Below are 19,218 nucleotides of genomic sequence, written 5' to 3'. Positions count from 1 at the left end.
AAAAATCAGAGAGATGGTATATATATACATATATACATATATACACACACATATATGCTTTGTGTGTGTGTTAAAGATTTGTGTTTATCTATGAATAAGACCTACAAGTGATTTTTTTTATTTTCTATCAATATTTATTTTTTCCAGCATAGGCATGAATCTTTCTATATTTCAAATTGTTAACAAAAATAAAATTGATAAATTAGACACACTTCTTTCAAATAATATGTAAACCACCATCTGACTTTCAGTTGTCATATCATTTACATTTAAGATATCTTGTGGTTGTTTCATGCTATATATTTTGCTTTCCCATTTAAATTATAAACATCAGGGAAAGTCCTAATTCTTGAATATTATTATTATTTTTTTTTTTTATTTTTTAGGGCTGCACCCACGGCATATGGAGGTTCCCAGGCTAGGGGTCAAATCGGAGCTGCAGCTGCCAGCTTATACCACAACCACAGCAACACAGGGTCCAAGCATGTCTAAAAGCTATGCCATAGCTCACACCACAAAACCGGATCCTTAGCCCACTGAGCGAGGCCAGGGATGGAACCTGCATTCTCATGGGTAGTAGTCGGCTTCATTACCACTGTGCCACCATGGAAAGTCCAGTTTTTGAATATTATTGATATTACTAGATAGGGATACTAGAAATATCTACTAGATCTTCCAAATGTAACTGTAAATGAACAAATTACGTGCATTGACCTCTTGTGAAGTTGGTGCCAATGAGCTTCTAAGGTCTGGTGGCACTGTTTGTAAGCTCACATTTGTGGACTTGCAAAGACAAGGTCAAGATAATGCCATGCTTTGTAGCTCTGTCTATTATTATTCTTTATAATGTTTTTCAATTTGATATTTAAAAAAATCATAATTTCAAAATGTGTATTTCTTTCTCATTGTTGCACATGGGCTGTAGAAGTTGCACAACTGAGCAGTGGTCAGGACACACACATACCATATACATATAAGTGGAAAGCATCCTGAGAACATTAGAGCATGTGATTATTTCTCCATACAGCTTTTAATGTTATAGTAGAATTAGAAACAAAACTAACTCAAAGCAAAATTGATCTCATGATTATTGCAATATAGACTTGTTCTCTTTATAGAGAAAATTGTCTCACATAAACAGCAAACCAGAAAAAAACAGCATGACTAGTTTAGGAAATACGATTTTTCTTTAAAAAAACAATTTTAATTAAAAAATGTGTGTAGCAGTTATATCTTATATTTTTATCACAAAAATATCCTAGTCAACTAAACTAAATCCAGAAGAATTTTTCCCAGTTGCTATACAGGAAACCCTGATGAAATGACATTAAACAAGCCTTTTTTAGTTTTTTTACCATTTAATTATTTTTATTTTATAAAACACCATTTGTACTAACTTAATGGCATTCTCAAATTTATAGTAAATACACTAATGAAAAGTAAGTCTTTATGTTGGACATTTGTTTGCGTATTCCTGAAACGATAATTTAAAAATTAACAGCTATGAGACCTAGGTTTTTATATAATTGTCAGAAAGTTGCTGCATACTTCAAATCACTGTTATTGCTTTCAATCTTTCATCTAAGCAGATTTAAATAAGTATTTCAGAGAAGAAGTCAGGGACACTTTTTGACCTATGGTCCTATTTTTCCAAGGTAATGCTAATATAATCTTCATAAGCACAATACATCCACACTTAACGATAGGTAAGTCCCAGATAAGGGTTATATTAAAAACATATATTTTTATCTCTCACCAATTCTGCACAAAATGATTCTCTGTTGTGGCAAAGTTTACCAGCTTTGCTTCTTAGCTTTAAAAATAATACTGAATAATGAATATAACGTTTGATTCTAAATTAATTAAGTCTATTTTTCAGACATAAAGGAAGGGGTACTGTCAATGATAATCTAAGAGGTTGGCCATAAAAACTCTGTGACAGAATATGAAATTAATAGTATATCAAATATATTTAGAACTATGTTGTAAAAGGTGTTAAATCATTTGCTGTTGAAAACAGGAATATCAATTACACCTATTAACACCTTTCAGTACTTAGATTTGCACACATATTAGTTGGTTATCATATTCCTCAGTCTCTGCCATTCTCTTCTTAGAAATTAATAATGACAATCTCCTATTTAAAGGAGAAAGATTACACACCACCTGAAGGCATGTCAGAAATTGTTGACAGATATTATTGGTTATGTCTGATTTAGAACACAGTGTAAGGCTACAAAAAATCCTACCACATACGGATTTGTTATTTCTGATTAGCTATTCTCAGTGACTACTTTATTATGTAATCAAGATTTATCATGCTAATCTATATTCAGTTCTCCTCACCTAGATATAAAAGAGCTAATTCCTACCCCCCTGGCAGCTAGGCCAATAGGTGGTGTGTGGAAGTGGCATGGGTCATCATGACCTGATGAATTTAAATCCTTATACAGAAGCTCCCAACCATCTCTTCTGTCACAGCAATGATGAACGGGTGTGTTACATGAAGATGTGGGAGACTAAGGCCCAAAGATTGTTGAGCAGCTGCATGGAGAATCAATCTATTAGAGTCTCTCACACCCATGGTGACTATAGCTCGAGTGATAAAAACGTCTACTGTATTAAGCTACTGAAATTCTTGTGTTTGCCACTGCAATAGTGCCTCATAGTCCTGGCTTAGGCAATAATTTTCCCTTTCAATAAGGGGAAGAAGATCCCAAGTACATGGGAGTTCACTTAGAAACTGGGTACAGAGTTTACATAGTTGAAGAAGACGGCTCCATACTCTTCTACTCTTCTGTTTTGACACATAATTGCTTTCAGCAGTCTAGAATCAATCATAAATGGTGTAATGATAGATTATTGTTTAAAGCGGTTGATATTACTTATGATAACTAAGATTAGAAGGAATTTCTGTGAGGTAAATTGTGATAATCCTGCTGGGAATTGTCACCTATGTCTGTTGTTGGAGCAAGGGCAGAATTATATACATATATATACATACAAACATATATACATACACACAAAATAAATGTGTGTGTATATATATATATGTATATATGATTTCTCTATTATGAAATACTGATATAGTTTCAGGATGTGTATATACATGGAGAGTAGACATTTGTTTACTACCAAACCTGTGTTAGAAGTGTTCCTCTTATCATGGTTTGGGCTTTCATTGTATGCTTTTAGTTGGAGTAAAATTGATTGGAAGACTGAGTAAAGTTTAGAATGATCTAGGGTAAGGGAAATAAAACTTCTCTTTGTGTAGACCTAGAGAACTACCTTAATGATTTGTGGAAGCTAATGTTCAGATAATACCACACTAGCAGCCAAAACACCTGAAAATGCTATAATTTCGAACACCTTTCTGAGAAAAGGGAAAGGAAGAACGAGAGTCTAAGAGAAAGAAATTATTCAATAGTATGTGTCAGCAAATAGTGACTCTAAAATAGACCAAAACAAGGTCAAGATTTAAGCAAATGCTTTGGTTGTACAACAGCCATAGTACTTGCACTTGATTCCAAGTCATAGCTCTTCTCTGATCTTAGAATAAATGTTGATTTTTTTTGTGGGAGGGGAGAGGGGCATTACTCTACTCAGCTATGGAATAAACAATTGGCCTGCAAAGTCTCTTCCATTGCAAATGTTCCATTCTATTGCGTAACTGTAGCCATCCTTAGAGCCACCTTCAGCTAGGAATTCTATTCTGTTTAACATAATTAATCTAGTTCCTGTTGTGCTGAGAGAAAACACAGGTATAACACAAAGTTGAGTGAGAAACAATCCCAGCCCTCAAGCAGCTCACATGTCCAAAATTGTCTAGAACTCGTCACCTATTGCCATGGTGAGGAATCTATACTTGATATTTTTGGACTAAAATAAATGTTGCCTGGAAAAATGTGAGAGGCACACTTTTCTAGGGTGAAATGCTCTTAGTTACTTATAACCTAAAGAACAGATGGACTGTTAATGGGCTTAATGTTCACATAAGCATTAAATCACAGATGAAAAATTGCAACTAATTATATGCACTTAACCCCTCACAAATTCTTGAACTGCTGAGCTTGATCAGGGAGTGGAGCAGAACCTAAACAGTGCACTAAATTAGTTGGAGGCTGAAGTCTTTGTTTCCAAATTCTCGTTAATAATTATAATTCAATTTAATTATGAGGTCCTACTAATTTAAAGATTTCATGTCTTCTAAAGTAACTTTATATGCTAAATTGGAAATGATATGTCCGCTTATTAAAATTGAGACAAATTGAGGAAAAGGATCCTCATTTTTAACAAGGATTACCTACATACCTACATGAACATTCCTGTGTGACTCAGCAGATTAAGGAGCTGTTGTTGTCACTGCAGTGGCTTGGGTCACTGCTGTGGTGAGGGTTTGATCTCTAGCCCGGGAGCTTCTACATGCCACAGGCATGGCCAAAAAGAAAAACAAATACAAACGAAAAATCTTTCAATAGTATCAAATGCAAAATAGGGACAAAATTCAAGCTTTTAAGTGAAGTGTTAAGAGTAAAGGGATGAGAAAGAGAGTGACATATAATTATAGGAGCATACATTCTTTTCTTTCTTTTTCTTCTCTTTTTATAGATGTATGGAAGTTCCCAGGCTAAGGGTCAAATATGAGCTGCAGCTGCAGATTCAAGCCTACACCACAGCAATGGCAACACTGGATCCCAGCTGCATCTTTGATCTACTTGTAGCAACGCCGGGCTTATAGTAACACCAGATCCTTAATCCAATGAGTGAGGCCAGGGATCGAACCTGCATCTTCACAGACACTATGTTGGGTTCTTAACCTACTGAGCCACACCAGGAACTCCTAGGAACATAAAGTTATAAAGAACATAAAATCATTTTTAATGCCTATAATGATGAGGTCCAGTTTAGCCTTGATATCAACTTTATATTTCTCTGCTCCCTTCTAGTTGATATGTATTTTAACACTGCACATGTCCTGGGTGAATCATAGGTGAAGAAGTTATGTTCTTACCTTTCCCAAGTGTGCTACTCAGAGGTCCATGCAGAATTTTTCTGGATTCCCATCTTTACTTAAAGGGAAATTTTCACAATCTCTGGAGGCACTGATGTCCTACAAATGAAGGAGGAGGATGTCCTCAAGAACTTTGCAGCAGGAACCCTCTTAGGTGACACCAACCTGGATTTCCAAATGGAACAGTACATCTACAGAAGGAAAAGTGGTGGCATCTGCATCATAAATCTGAAGAGAATCTGGGAGAGGCTTCTTTTGGCAGCTTGTGCCATTGCTGCTATTGAAAACCCAGCTGATGTCATTGTCACATCCTTTGGGAATACTGGCCCATGAGCTGTGCTGGAGCTTTCTGCTGCCACGGGAGCCACTCCTATTGATTGTTGCTTCACTCTTGGAAACTTCACTAACCAGATCCAGGCAGTTTTCTGGGAGCCAAGACTTCTGGTGGTTATTGATCCCAGGGCTGACTACCAGCCTCTCCCAGAGGCCTCTTATGTTCACCTACCTACCATTGCTCTACATAACATAGACTGTTCTCTGCATTATGTGGACATCACCATCCTGTGCAACAGCAAGGGAGCTCACTTAGTGGGTCTGATGTGGCGGCTGCTCACCTGGGAAGTTCTGTGCATGTGTGGCACCATCTCCAGTGAACACTCATGGGAGGTCATGCCTGACCTTTACTTCTGCAGAAATCCTGAGGAGATTGAAAAAGAAGAGCAAGCAGCAGCTGGGAAGGCTGCAACCAAGGAGGAATTTCAGGGTGCATGGACTGGTCCAGCTCCTGAGTTCACTGCTACGCAACATGATGTTGCAGACTGTTCCAAAGGCACGCAGGTGCCCTCTTTGCCCATCCAGCAGTTCCTTCCCAAAGCCTAGAGTGCTCAGCCTGCCACTGAAATCTGGTCCTTAGTGATCCCTGCTCAGGCCACCGAATGGGTAGGAACAACCACTGAGTGCTCTTAAGTTGTTCGTCCACAAACTCTTAAAATGGAAATAGGTTAATGGAAAATAAACAGTTTATAAAAAAAAAAAGAAAATAAATAAATTATATTCTTCTTAAAAAGTTTTACTCAGTCACAAGATAAATATAAGGAGACATTTTCTTCTTCAGGGTCTAGCATTCCCAAATATATTAATTTCTCCACTTTTGTAAATAAGGAGCAAATGAACTAAAATACAAATCTATCAGATAAAGTATGTGACAAAAGGCCTTATCTTCAGGTGAATTCCTTCATTATCTGACTCATTTATAGCCAAAAATTTAATGTTTTTATCAGGAATTCATTCCCAAATCTCTATTTTTATATAGCTATGATTTTGAGATTTATGATTCATAAATCTCTGATTTTCACATAGCTAAAACAGTGAATGAATATGTTAACGGAAAACTAAGTCAAAATAAAATATCAAAACATAGTATGGACACATTTTAAAAAATAAATCTCAAACCATATAGAATGATATAGATTCAAGTCATCTTTTCTGCCCTGTGTTGTACTACCCAAACTAATCTCCATACATTTGGTACTACAATGATAAGCTTGAAAGTAAAAGTTATTTTCTTTTCAATAAAATACTAATTCATCTACAAATGGCATAAAATGCTTTATATTTAAATTGGAGAGATTCCATGTTTTCTCTTGCTCTAAAAAAATCTGATACTACTGACAAACATCTGATTATATCTATATAACAGGGAAGAACCAGGACCAGCTTCCAGATTTTCTTTTTTCATTTATTTATTTATTGCTTAACTGAGCCCCATTTCTTTCTTTCTTTCTTTTTTTTTTTTTTTTGTCTTTTGTCTTTTTAGGGCCGCACTTGCGGCGTATGTAGGTACCCAGGCTGAGTTGAATTGGAACTATAGCTGCCAGCCTACACCACAGCCACGCAATGCAGATCCAAACTGAGTCTGTGACCTACACCACAGCTCACGGCAATGCCTCATCCTTAAACCACTGAGTGAGGCCAGGGATCAAACCCACAACCTCATGGTTACTAGTCAGGTTCGTTAACCACTGAGCCATAATGGGAACTCCTGAGCCCCATTTCTGAGTATTTCTCCACTCTTTACCATACTTACTGTTATAGTGGGAGTCATCTGCAAATATTGCTGATTTTCTAGAAAACATTGCTTGGCCTACAAAATAATGTAGGCTTTACTGTATGGGTATCATTTAGGTGTAGGAAATTATGAGAATTATTTAGCCATATTTATAAGGACATTTAAGCCCTACAAAAAATGTACTAAAAAATCAGAAATCTTCACTCTAGGGGGAGTCAGTAGGATGCACAAATTACCTTTTCCCTTGGGAGAAAATTTTCATTCTTCTGGATACTCTAAAGAGGTAAATCTATTAGCTCTTATAGGTCTTAGGCCACTAAATATTGTCAGTACGTTGTCACATCAGAGTTTTCAATAAGGCTTTCTGACTTAGAAAAGAGGAAATGACATTGCCCTTGAAAGATAAACTGAGAAATAGGACTTAGTGGTTCAAAGCAGACACATGCAAAATAACTTGAAAAAGGCAGAATACATTTAAGAACTACAAATGAACTACCTGCAATTGAATTTATTATTACAATAATATAAATAGTTTTTATTGAAACTTGTACTTACTCAATATGGACGTATAATGTGTGTGTGTGTGAATTTGTATATGTATATTTTTCTTTCCTTGGACGGGAATTTGGAGTTCAAATACTAAAGTACCTTATATAAGGTTCCAAAGTTAGTAAGTGATGGAACCAGGTCTCAGATTCAAGTCAAATTCTACCAGCTATTCTGCTTATTTCAATAAAATATATGCCAATGAGAAGGGAAATTTGTTGATCATTGAAACAGAGAAGTCATGTCACACAGGTTTTGAAAACAGATCAAATCTTAGCCCAGCCTTATACTTGCTTGCATTATTTTCCTGGGGAGTGATAATGTGAAAATAATAAATGAAATACTTAATATACTTCCTGGCACTAAAAATGGAGAGTGAAATAGTCAGGGTTACTGAATCTCTTGCATTGACTCTCTTGCAGGGGAAAAAAAGGCATTGCTCTATGAAATATGATTCCCCCCGCATTGGCAAGATTATCTGATTGTGAAAATAATGAATAAAATCATATTATCCTAAGCCTGCAATATGTGAAACAATTAAAAATCTTTTGACTCTGAATATGTTGTCCCCAGACAAAATTCTAAATTTGATTGGCTGCCTTTATACATCACCTGTGGAGAAGATTATGATGTTCATAAGAATACAGGCCCACATGAAAGTTATTTTCCATTATAAACTGGTCCATTAACTTGCTGTTTACATATCAATTTTGTGAATTTGATTAACTGAGGTAGAGGATGTGTATCTTTGGGAAGCTAAGTTATTCTTAGTGTGCTATTCAAAATAGGATTCTCAGCTTCTCCATCCCGGCGGAGCCCCTTGAGAAGGAGTTGACCAACTCCTTTTGCTCCCACATCCCCTCTCCAGCCTCACCTTTACCCTCATGTACCAGCCATGCTGAGGGATTGTGTAGCAAAGAGTCCTGCTCTACTTCAGCTCTGGCTCTCACATGTGCTACATTCCATCTCCTCTTCAATTCTGTATTTCTTATTCAGCTTTAGAGCACATTCTAGGCATTGCCTCTTCTAAGAAAATGTTTTTGAACTATTATTTGGGTTAAAGTTTCCACCCTTGTGTTTTCAGTCACCTTGTGCATAAAGTTATTATAGCAATTACCAGGGACCATTCTAAGTGTCTGCCAGCACTATTAACTCCTTGAACACAGGCATGACATAACTTTATCTTTGAATCCCAGCATTGTACCTAGTCATTTAGTGGGTAACCAAAATATTTCTGTTGAATATACTATTAATTGGTAACCCCTAGATCCTGACACAGATTATGGATAGTATTTTACTCACTGAGTAATCCTTAAGGTCTAGCAATTTATTGAATTCTTAGAAAATATTTATTAAATAAGTAATTAGAGATGACATTTATAGTTGTATGGAAAGAAAACATTAATTTTTATCTCTAAGCCTTTGATAAGCATGGTCAGTATTCTTACTCCCCAGTTATTATGAGAACCAAATACTATTTAAATTTTTGCTTCTTGTAGTCCTTCCCTAGAGAAAAACAACCTAGTTGTTTTAAAAACAATGAAGCATATGCAAGTTTGTTTCTGAGTTATAACAAAATCAGCATCATTGAATGATGGAAATGGAAAATCAAAACTAAACACAGGGACAGAGATTGAATAAAAATATGGCAAGGTGCCCAGACAAATCTCAGTTTACGCAGCAGAAATGAACTGACAATTAGATTTCTGAATCACATTTTTGAGTTGATCTGTTTTTCTTTCTCATGTGTATTTTAGTGGCATGAGGGAGAGAGTGTGAATAGGTTGGTTTGCACTCTCTGGAGTGAAACGATTCAATTATTTAGGAGGTCTGTCATGAAGTAATTGTTTATAAATGCAGACAACACAAATGAGTGGGTTGTAAGCATATGTACATGCAAATGTAGATAAAAGGCATTGCTAATATCTACAGAAGGGAAAATAATTAACAAACTTATAAGGGTCACTGTAATTCTAATGTTAAGACTAATCCTTTGTTCGTTTTATGTTACTCCTCTAATGGGTTTACCATGCATTTTCAATGGTAAGTGATGATGTGCTTGCATTTTTAAAGCAGAAAAGGAAAGACAGAGCATTTTTAACTGTTGGGAGGCTATGTAAAGCAGTGGAAGATTTTGATGGCTGCTTTGGTTGTTCATAAGCAGGTGCCTTGGTACTCACTGTCCCACACCGCTGCTTTCAAGCCTTTTCCCAAAACTCCATGGAATTCTTGCAGTGGCCAATGTTATGAGAGCGTTACAGCATAGGTTGACTCAGTTTGAATTCTTCAGCCTATTTCAGAAACTCTACTAACACTCTCCTTGACCTTTTCTCCTGGGTGAGTCTCACATGACTGGGTCACTTCTTCATTCTCCCCAGCAACATCTTTAATAGGAAAGCCAAATCATAGTCTTGAAATCTATTTTTATTGCCCTTCCCCTGCCTGTATAAGTTTGGTTTCTAAATGGACTTTTTCTTCTTACAATTAATCCTAGAGGATGATAGAATTTGTAGGAACATATCACACAGGCTTCTGTGATTTTGTGAGACTGAGCAAATCAGATTTTAAAGTTCTTGGGTTTTAAGTATATACTTCTAAAGATATTAGCCCTCACTTCTAGTCTTTCTGGTCTAGAGTACTAAGTATCTACATAAATGTTACGCACATATATTATTACTAATATTAATGATAACAGTGATTAGCTGTGTATCATATTCCAGGCATTGTGCTAACCTATTTGTATGAATTACTTCTTGAAACCAAGATAGTCAAGCTTGGTTACTGTCAGTATCCCCACTTAACATGTTTGAAAATAGGTTTCCAGAGGTTAAAACTGCAGTTTGTGGAGCTTATTGATATTTCTGATATTTGAATCTAGACTACTTTATCAAAGATCCCTATGGCTAAATCACCATGCTATAGGATTCCATTCTGAACCCTTTTACATGATGCATTTTGTTATTTAATTTCCACAACTGGGAGCCAGGCTCAATCAGTAATGTAATTGGCCCATATGTAGTGTAGGTGATTTATTAAAAAAAAAAAAATCCACACACACATACACATACAGAGAGAATACAATTTTTTTGGAGGGGAGAGAAAAAAGCCTAAATTTTATTTTATTTTATTCTTTTATTTATTTAATTTTATAGTGATTTTATTTTTTCCATTATAGAGGGTTTAACAGTGTTCTGTCAATTTTCTACTGTACAGCAAGGTGACCCAGTTACACATACCTGTATACATTCTTTTTTCTCACATTATCATACTCCATCCTAAGTGGCTAGGTATAGTTCCTAGTGCTATACAGTAGGATTGAAAAAAAAAAAAACCAGTTTTAAATTGTCATTGATTTATGGTTACATCTTTATACTTACTGTTTGTAAGTGTAAACTTAGTTCATTTGCATAAAGGAATAGTCCATGTTCTCAATGAATCATGTGGCTTTGTTAATACTTTCTTTTATATTGGAAATTGGCCCCGCCTCAAGGAGACCAAAGTGGATGTATTAAAGAAGGTATATCATTGGAGAATTTGACAGTTGAACCAAGTATTAAAAACACTAGCTTTGGGGAGTTCCCTTGTGGCATGATGGGTTCAGAATATGGCATTGTCATGCAGAGGCTTGAGTCACTGATGTTGTGGGTTCGATCCCTGGCCTGGTAGCTTCTGCATGCCAAGGGCTTGGCAAACAAACAAACAAACAAACAAACAAACCCACAATCACTTGTATGAGATTATTTGTGGGAATATATCAATTAGAATAAAGTTGATTTATGAGTGGTGAAAAAAATAATATTGTCTTTCTCAATTTTTTCTATCTCCTTTCTGTCTTCTAGTTTCTTCGCCTTTCCACTGGTGTTTGGTGTTCACTGAAATTCTGATTTTAGTCTGTCCTAATCTCATTTTATATTTTGCATAACCTCATTTCTCTAGTTATTTGTACTACCAATTTTATAATGATGACCCTCAATTCTGAATCTGTTTCCCTGACTGAATTCCTAAGCTTCATGTACATATAACCCCTTATGTGATAGATATTTCAATCCTACTAACCATCTCAATTTGGGTGTCCCATAAGCAGCTCAAATTCAGTATATTTAATAATGAGTTCACCATCTCAGATACCAAGGAATGTTCTTTCTCAGTGGTATTGCAGTCCAGTGCAGTTCAGTTGATGGCACTACTCATTTATTCAAGTTTGTTTTTTTTGTTTGTTTGTTTTGTTTTGTTTTGTCTTTTTTGTGCCACACCTGAGGCATTTGGAAGTTCCCAGGCTAGGAGTTGAATCGGAGCTGCAGCTAACAGCCTACACCATAGCCACAGCAATGTGGGATCCAATATGCATCTGTGACCTACACCATAGCTCATGGCAGCATCTGAGTGAGGCCATGGATAGAACCTGCATCTTCTTGGATACTAATTGGGTTCGCTGCTGCTGACCCACAACAGGAACTCCCTATTCAAGTTTTTTAAAAAGGAAATTAATCAAGATTTTTCCCTTCTTCTCTTACTATCATATCCATTAAATTGTTCCCAACTAGGAGTTCCCTTCATGGCTCAGTAGTTAGCAAACCCAACTAGTATGCACAAGGATGTGTGTTTGATCCCCAGCCTCATTCAGTGGGTTAAGGATCCAGCATTGTCATAAGCTGTGGTGTAGGTTGAAGATGCAGCTCAGATCTTGCATTGCCATGGTGTAGGCCAGCAGCTTTGGCTCCAATTTGACCCCTAGCCTGGGAACTTCCGTGTGCTGCAAGTGTGGCCTTAAAAAGCAAAAAAAAAGAAATTAAAAAAAAAAAAGAAAAAAGAAAGAAAAAGAAATAAATTGTTCCCAACTTAATTTTGACTTATGTCCAGTTTTCCTCCTTACTTTAAGCCAATTCCTTCTAATCTAGTTTTTTAGGTTTATCTGAGACTTTTTTTCCTTTGAATTTATCTTGATTGCTTTTAGAATGAACTATCTAAAATTCAAAGCTGGCAATTTTATTTCCTCATTCTAAATACTCAATGCCACCCATTACTTGTATCCTGTAAAGATCACACTTTTTAGAATAGCATGAAAGAACCATGATTACTAGCCACTGTCTCTATTGCCTCTTCTCCCATCATTTTTCCCTTATTAATTCCACTGAATAAAAACTTGTAAACTTGATATAATTTCATATGCAATGGATTTATTTTCATATATTTTATCTTTTGCAAGAATGCTTCCTACTTTAGCTAACTTCTACAATTCATCTAGACTAAATATAGCTGCCAACTCTAGGCTGTCTTCCTTAATTTCTTAAGGATGAAATGACTAGTTTTTCTTCCTCCTCTCATAGCATCCTCTATCTCTGCCTGTTTATGAAATAGTTTGTTCACCAGTATATACCACACTATTTTCCTTAAAGGAAGAAACAATGTCTTATTCATTAGGAGAGCCTCATAATCTCATGTGGGTACCAGGAAAATAGGGGGTGAAAATAAATTTTTTGTTGAATTACCAAGAAATACTTCTAAAATGTGTCACTATTTTATTTACCTTTTGCTTTTTTTCCCCAATATTTTGCTTCATACATATTTTCAAATAGGTAATTTCTTTTTGCAAATACACAGATTTTAAAGGCCATGGAAAATGCTACAATACTCTACATCTTGGTGAAGTTATAGATTAGTGCTAATTTAGGTAAGGTGGATTCTACTTTGGAATTTAGATTTAGAGGCATTAATTCAACCCCCCAACTCTCCAGTTTCTCTATTTGTTAAATGAAACTGTACTAGATGAGCATCAAATCACTTCCTGTATGTTCTAAGGATATGTAACTTGCTATTTGAAAAAAATACATTCTGGAAGTTTATAAAAAATAGTCAGTTATGGATATAAGTAGCAAACTAGAATTTTTCCTTGCCCTAAAGAGCTAAAAGATCTGGGTCCAAGAGACAGTAGCAGAGAATAAGAGTGAACATCTTGACACACTTCCCATTATCTATGAATGTGACTTTGTAACTTCATGATAAGGAAGTATTTGTGAGGCCATTTGTTTCCCTTATATCTTTTGTTAGCTTTGAGTTATAACCAAAGTAATATGTTTATATATTTTTTATTGAAAGAAATGTTATCAAAAGCTTTACTTTAGTATAAGCAATGAGATTTGGCTATTTGGAAAAATCATAAAGTAAAATTTATCACTAATTAGATCTATTTCCCAAAGTAAAACAGTTTCAGTAATTTATGAGTCATCATGACAAGATTTCTCTGGTGACCAATTCACAATTTAACTCTGCTGCAATCTATTAGAGATTAAAAACAATTTCCCAGGGTTTTAATTCTTCCTGCATATTTTTCATTGCTTACAGCTGTAGCCAAGCTGATTCTGGATAAACCTGAACATAAAATGAAAGAGACAAACAAAAATTCCAATTTTATTCATTTTAAAAATATAGTCTGGATACCATAATACATTTTGTCAGGCTCAAAATGGACTTAGCAGCAACCCTCTCAAATGTCACAAAAGTCGCAGATAAACCAAAGAGAATATAGGGAGGCATTCTCAGTCCTACCTTTATGAATTCAAATATTATTTATCATCGTCCTATTTTTATAGTGTTAATGATCATGTCCCATTTTGAATAGAAATGTATGAAGTGACTTACTTTAGTGTATAAAGAATCCACGCATCATTTATAAATAATCTTTCAGATTTAACAGAGCACAAAGTGTCTTTAAGAAGTTGACATTTTAAATTGATACATAGCAAATGACTTTAATGATGATGCAATGATGTCCCTATTTTAGATTATAGAGTCTTTCTCAATTTCTGTTCTAGCCCACCGCTGTGGACTTTATTTCTGGTGTGTGTGTTGTGTGCGTGTGAGTGTTGGGGAATAGAATCTCCCCAAATAGGAAGCCCTTCTTATAGAAATGTGGGCAGGAAGGAGAATTAAGAGATTAGTATCAGAAATGAAACTATTAGTATCAGCATATGGCAGTTTCCGTATATGCTTCCTTTTTGCTTTATAACTCATCTCTAGAGAAGCAGCCTAGGTAATGTATTTGTTTCCTAAGCATGTTGTAACAAATCACCACAAACGTAACTTAAAATAAGAGAAATTTACTCTTCAAAGAACTATAAACAGAAGTACAAAGTCAAGCTGTTGGTAGGGTCATGCTCCCTCCAAAGTCTTTAGGATGGAACTTTTCTTTGCCTCTTCCAGATTCTGGTGATTCCAGGTATTCCTTGGCTTGTGATTGAATAACTTAAATTTCTATCTCCATTTTCACATGGTCTTTTTCTCTTCTTCTGTCTCTTATAAGGACATTTGCCTTTGGATTAATGTCCCACCAAGGTAATTCAGAATGATTTAATCTCAAAATCATTAACTTCACTACATTTGCAAAGATCCTTTTTTTTTTCCTCCAAATAAGGTCACATTCAGTTTTCATGGATTAGAATGTGGATTATACAAATATACAAATAAATATATATGTGTGTGTGTGTGTGTGTGTATACATATTTTTTTTGAGGACCATCACCCACCTCATTAATAATTAAGCTGAGTGGTGAAGTATATAACTAGAGGAAACTATCATCTACTTCTCTTCCTGTGGATCTTCCTACCAAGTTCCTTATTAATGTTTTTTACATGAGAGAGGACATAGCCCAGGAAAATCTCAATTTAAAAATGTAATTGATTTTAGCACGGGGAGATCTACTCAAAGTTCTGTAAAAGGGGGTATACACACACACACACACACACACACACACACACACACACACACACACACACACACACACACACACACACACGGTTCACTTTGCCGTAAACCTGAAGCTAATACAACATTGCGAATCAACTATACCCCAATAAAAATTTTAAAGTGTAGCTGATTGCTGCTTATCTTCCATTTCTCTGGTGCATTCACTATCATGATCCCTCTACTTGCCCTACCCTTCTAAATGCATCTCTCTTTCATGGCTTTCTCTTTGTTTCATGCTGATTCATTTCTCTTTCTCTATTTCCATTTCATTTTCTCTCTACTATTTCCTCATAGATTTAGAACCATAGCTACAGAGCTGCTGTAGCTAGAAATAAGAGGGAAGAACTTTTAATTGCATGGATATTAACTTCTGATTCAAATCCACATCATATGTAGTCAATTTTTCAAAGAGGGAGAGGGGTTAAGAATGTGTTACTATGGCAGTTCCCACAAAGGTGTACTGGGTTAAGAATCTGATTGCAGCAGCTGAGGTGGCTGCTGAGGTGAGAATGCAATTCCCAGCCTGGCGCAGTGGGCTAAAAGATCTGGCATTGCCACAGCTGCCACGTAGGTCAGAGCTATGGCTCAAATCAATCCCTGGCCCAGGAACTTCCATATGCTTCTGGTGCAGCCGTAAAGTAAAGAGATAAAATTAAATTAAAAAAATAAAAATAAATTATTAATTTAAAAAAATTCAAAAATTAAAAATAAAAATGTCTTTTATTTTAAAAAATTAAAAAATAAAAATATAAGTAAAGTAAAATTTACAAAGCAAGAATGTGTTATACACAGTGAGACCAAGTAAGAAAAAAGAGGAATTCTTAAGGAAATGAATTGATGGAGACTAAAGGGTATAAAATAGGTTTATAAATTCTTATATAGAAATACATGAGCAAAGACAGAATTGACTCAGAGAGAAATTATGTGAATGATAGAATTATAAAGAGAAATGATGGACAGAAGAAATACAAAGATGAAGAATCATTGCACTGTACATTTCCAAATGTTTTAAAGAAATCCAAAAGGAATTGAAAAATTCAAAATTAATGCATTGCATTCAGTGTCAAGTTTATACATAGATTTTTCCCATTTCCACAAACATTAGTTGAGTACCTCCTGTATACTAGTTACTCCTTGGTATATTCAGTCTGTTATAAGCACAGAGAAGCCATTGTGTTGTATCCCAGATATGGGAGTGGTGACCCAGATCTGCAAACTCTCAGTTCCCTGGTTTACAAAATACATAAAATAAGGTACAAGCTAGAAAAACAAATATTAAAAATTGAAACATATATGCAAACATAAAATTCTAAAATGATTTGTAAATGTCAAATTGTACTAAGTGGGAAAAATCCTTGGGGATGTATTTGAAACTTACTTAAATGACGGAACTCTGCTTATTCGTTCTTCAGAAGAGTTCTGTTCACAGTGTGCTTTTTCTAAAGATTGGATAACCGTAATAAATGCATTGTGGAGCAATTAATAGAACTTAATATTAGAATATAATATTTTTGTGTTCTCATACTGCAGTATGGAAAAAGAAAAAATGCTATGAATGATATATACATTTTTTTCTTGCCATGGCTATTAGGGTAAATATAATTTTTAAAGTTTATTGAAGCCTTAAACAATATATAGTACTTCTAAACAGTTCTCATTCACATTCCAAGTTTTCAATAAGGAGGTAGGTTGTTTCAGCATAACACTTTAATTTTTTATTTATTTTTTAATTTTTTTGTAATTTTTTTAATAGTTATTTCCTCAATACAATTTTTTTTCTACTGTACAGCATGGTGACCCAGTTACACTACATGTACACATTCTATTTTCTCACATTATAATGCTCCATCGTAAGTGACTGGACATAGCTCCCAGGGCTACACAGCAGGATCTCAGTGCTAATCCATTCCAAAGGCAATAGTTTGTATATATTAAACCCAAGCTCCCCAACTACCCCACTCCCTCTCCCTCCTCCTTGGCAACCACAAGTCTATTCTCAAAATGCATGATTTTCTTTTCTGTGGAAAGGTTAATTTGTGCCTTATATTGATTCCAGATATAGTGATATCATGGTGTTTGTCTTTCTCTTTCTGACTGACTTCACTCAGTATGAGAGTCTCTAGTTCCATCCATGTCGCTGCAAATGGCATTATTTTGTTCTTTTTTGTGGCTGAATAGTATTCTATTGTGTGTGTATACACCACATCTTCCTAATCCAATCATCTGTTGATGGACATTTGGGTTGTTTCCATGTCTTGGCTGTTGTGAATAGAGCTGCAATGAACATGCAGGTGCATGTGTCTTTTTTTAAGGAAAGTTTTGTCCAGATATGTGGGATTGCTAGGTCATATGGTAGTTCTATGTATAGATATCTAAGGTATTGCCATACTGATCTCCATAGTGGTTGTACCAGCTTACATTCCCACCAACAGTGCAGGAGGGTTCACTTCTCTCCACACCCTCCTCCAGCATTTATTATTTGTGGACTTATTAATGATGGCCATTCTGGTGGTATCTCATGGTAGTTTTATTTTGCAATTTCTAATAATCAGTAATGTTGAGCATTTTTTCATATGCTTGTTGGCCATATGCACATCTTCCTTGGAAAAATGTCTATTCGGGTCCTTTGACCATTTTTCAATTGGGTTGTTGGCTTTTTTGTTGTTGAGTTGTATAATTACATGTATATTTAGGATTAAGCCTTGTCAGTTGCATCATTCGTAACTATTTTCTCCCATTCCGTAAGTTGCTTTTTGAGGTTTTTTTGGTTTCCTTTGCTGTGCAAAAGCTTGTCAGTTTGATTAGGTCCCATTGGTTTATTTCTGCTTTTATTTCTGTTGCTTTGGTAGACTGACCTGAGAAAATATTCATAAGGTTGATGTCAGAGAATGTTTTGCCTATGTCCTCTTCTAGGAGTTTGATGGTGTCTTGTCTTACATTTAAGTCTTTAAGCCATTTTGAGTTTATTTTCGTGCATGGTGTGAGGGTATGTTCCAGTTTCATTGATTTGCATGCAGCTGTCCAGGTTTCCCAGCACCACTTGCTGAAAAGACTCTTTTTCCCATTTTATATTCTTGTCTTATTTGTCAAAGACTAATTGACCATAGGTGTCTGGGTTTATTTCTGGGTTCTCTATTCTGCTTCATTGGTCTGTATGTCTGTTTTGGTACCAGTACCACACTGTCTTGATGACTGTGGCTTTGTAATATTGCCTGAAGTCTGGGTGAGTTATGCTTCCTGCTTAGTTTTCGTTCCTCAGGATTGCTTTGGCCATTCTGGGTCTTTTGTGGGTCCATATAAATTTCTGGATTGTTTGTTCTAGTTCTGTGAAAAATGTCATGGGTAATTTGATAGGGATTGCATTGAATCCGTAGATTGCTTTGGGTAGTATGGCCATTTTTACAATATTAATTTTTCCATCCCAGGAGCATGGAATATCTTTCCATTTCTTTGAATCCTCTTTCATTTCCTTGATTAATGTTTTATAGTTCTCAGCATATAAGTCCTTTACCTCCTTGGTCAGATTTATTCCCAGGTATTTGATTTTTTGGGGTATAATTTTAAAAGGTATTGTATTTTTGCATTCCTTTTCTAATATTTCATTGTTAGTATACAGAAATGCAACTGATTTCTGAATGTTAATCTTATATCCTGCTACTTTGCTGAATTTGTTGATCAGTTCAAGTAGTTTTGGGGTTGAGCTCTTAGGGTTTTCTCTATGTAGTATCATGTCATCCGTATACAGTGACAGTGTTACCTCTTCTCTTCCTATTTGGATGCCTTTTATTTCTTTGATTTGTCTGATTGCTGTGGCTAGGACTTCCAGTACTATGTTGAATAACAGTGGTG

At 35.4% G+C, this 19,218-nt stretch overlaps 1 pseudogene; it reads left to right on the top strand.

Moving 5' to 3' along the window:
- Positions 3,074-6,951, top strand: LOC110262278 (annotated as a pseudogene).

Source organism: Sus scrofa, chromosome 9 (assembly GCF_000003025.6).
Source record: "Sus scrofa isolate TJ Tabasco breed Duroc chromosome 9, Sscrofa11.1, whole genome shotgun sequence".
Lineage (NCBI taxonomy): Eukaryota > Metazoa > Chordata > Mammalia > Artiodactyla > Suidae > Sus > Sus scrofa.
This window is presented reverse-complemented; position numbering and strand designations above follow the sequence as displayed.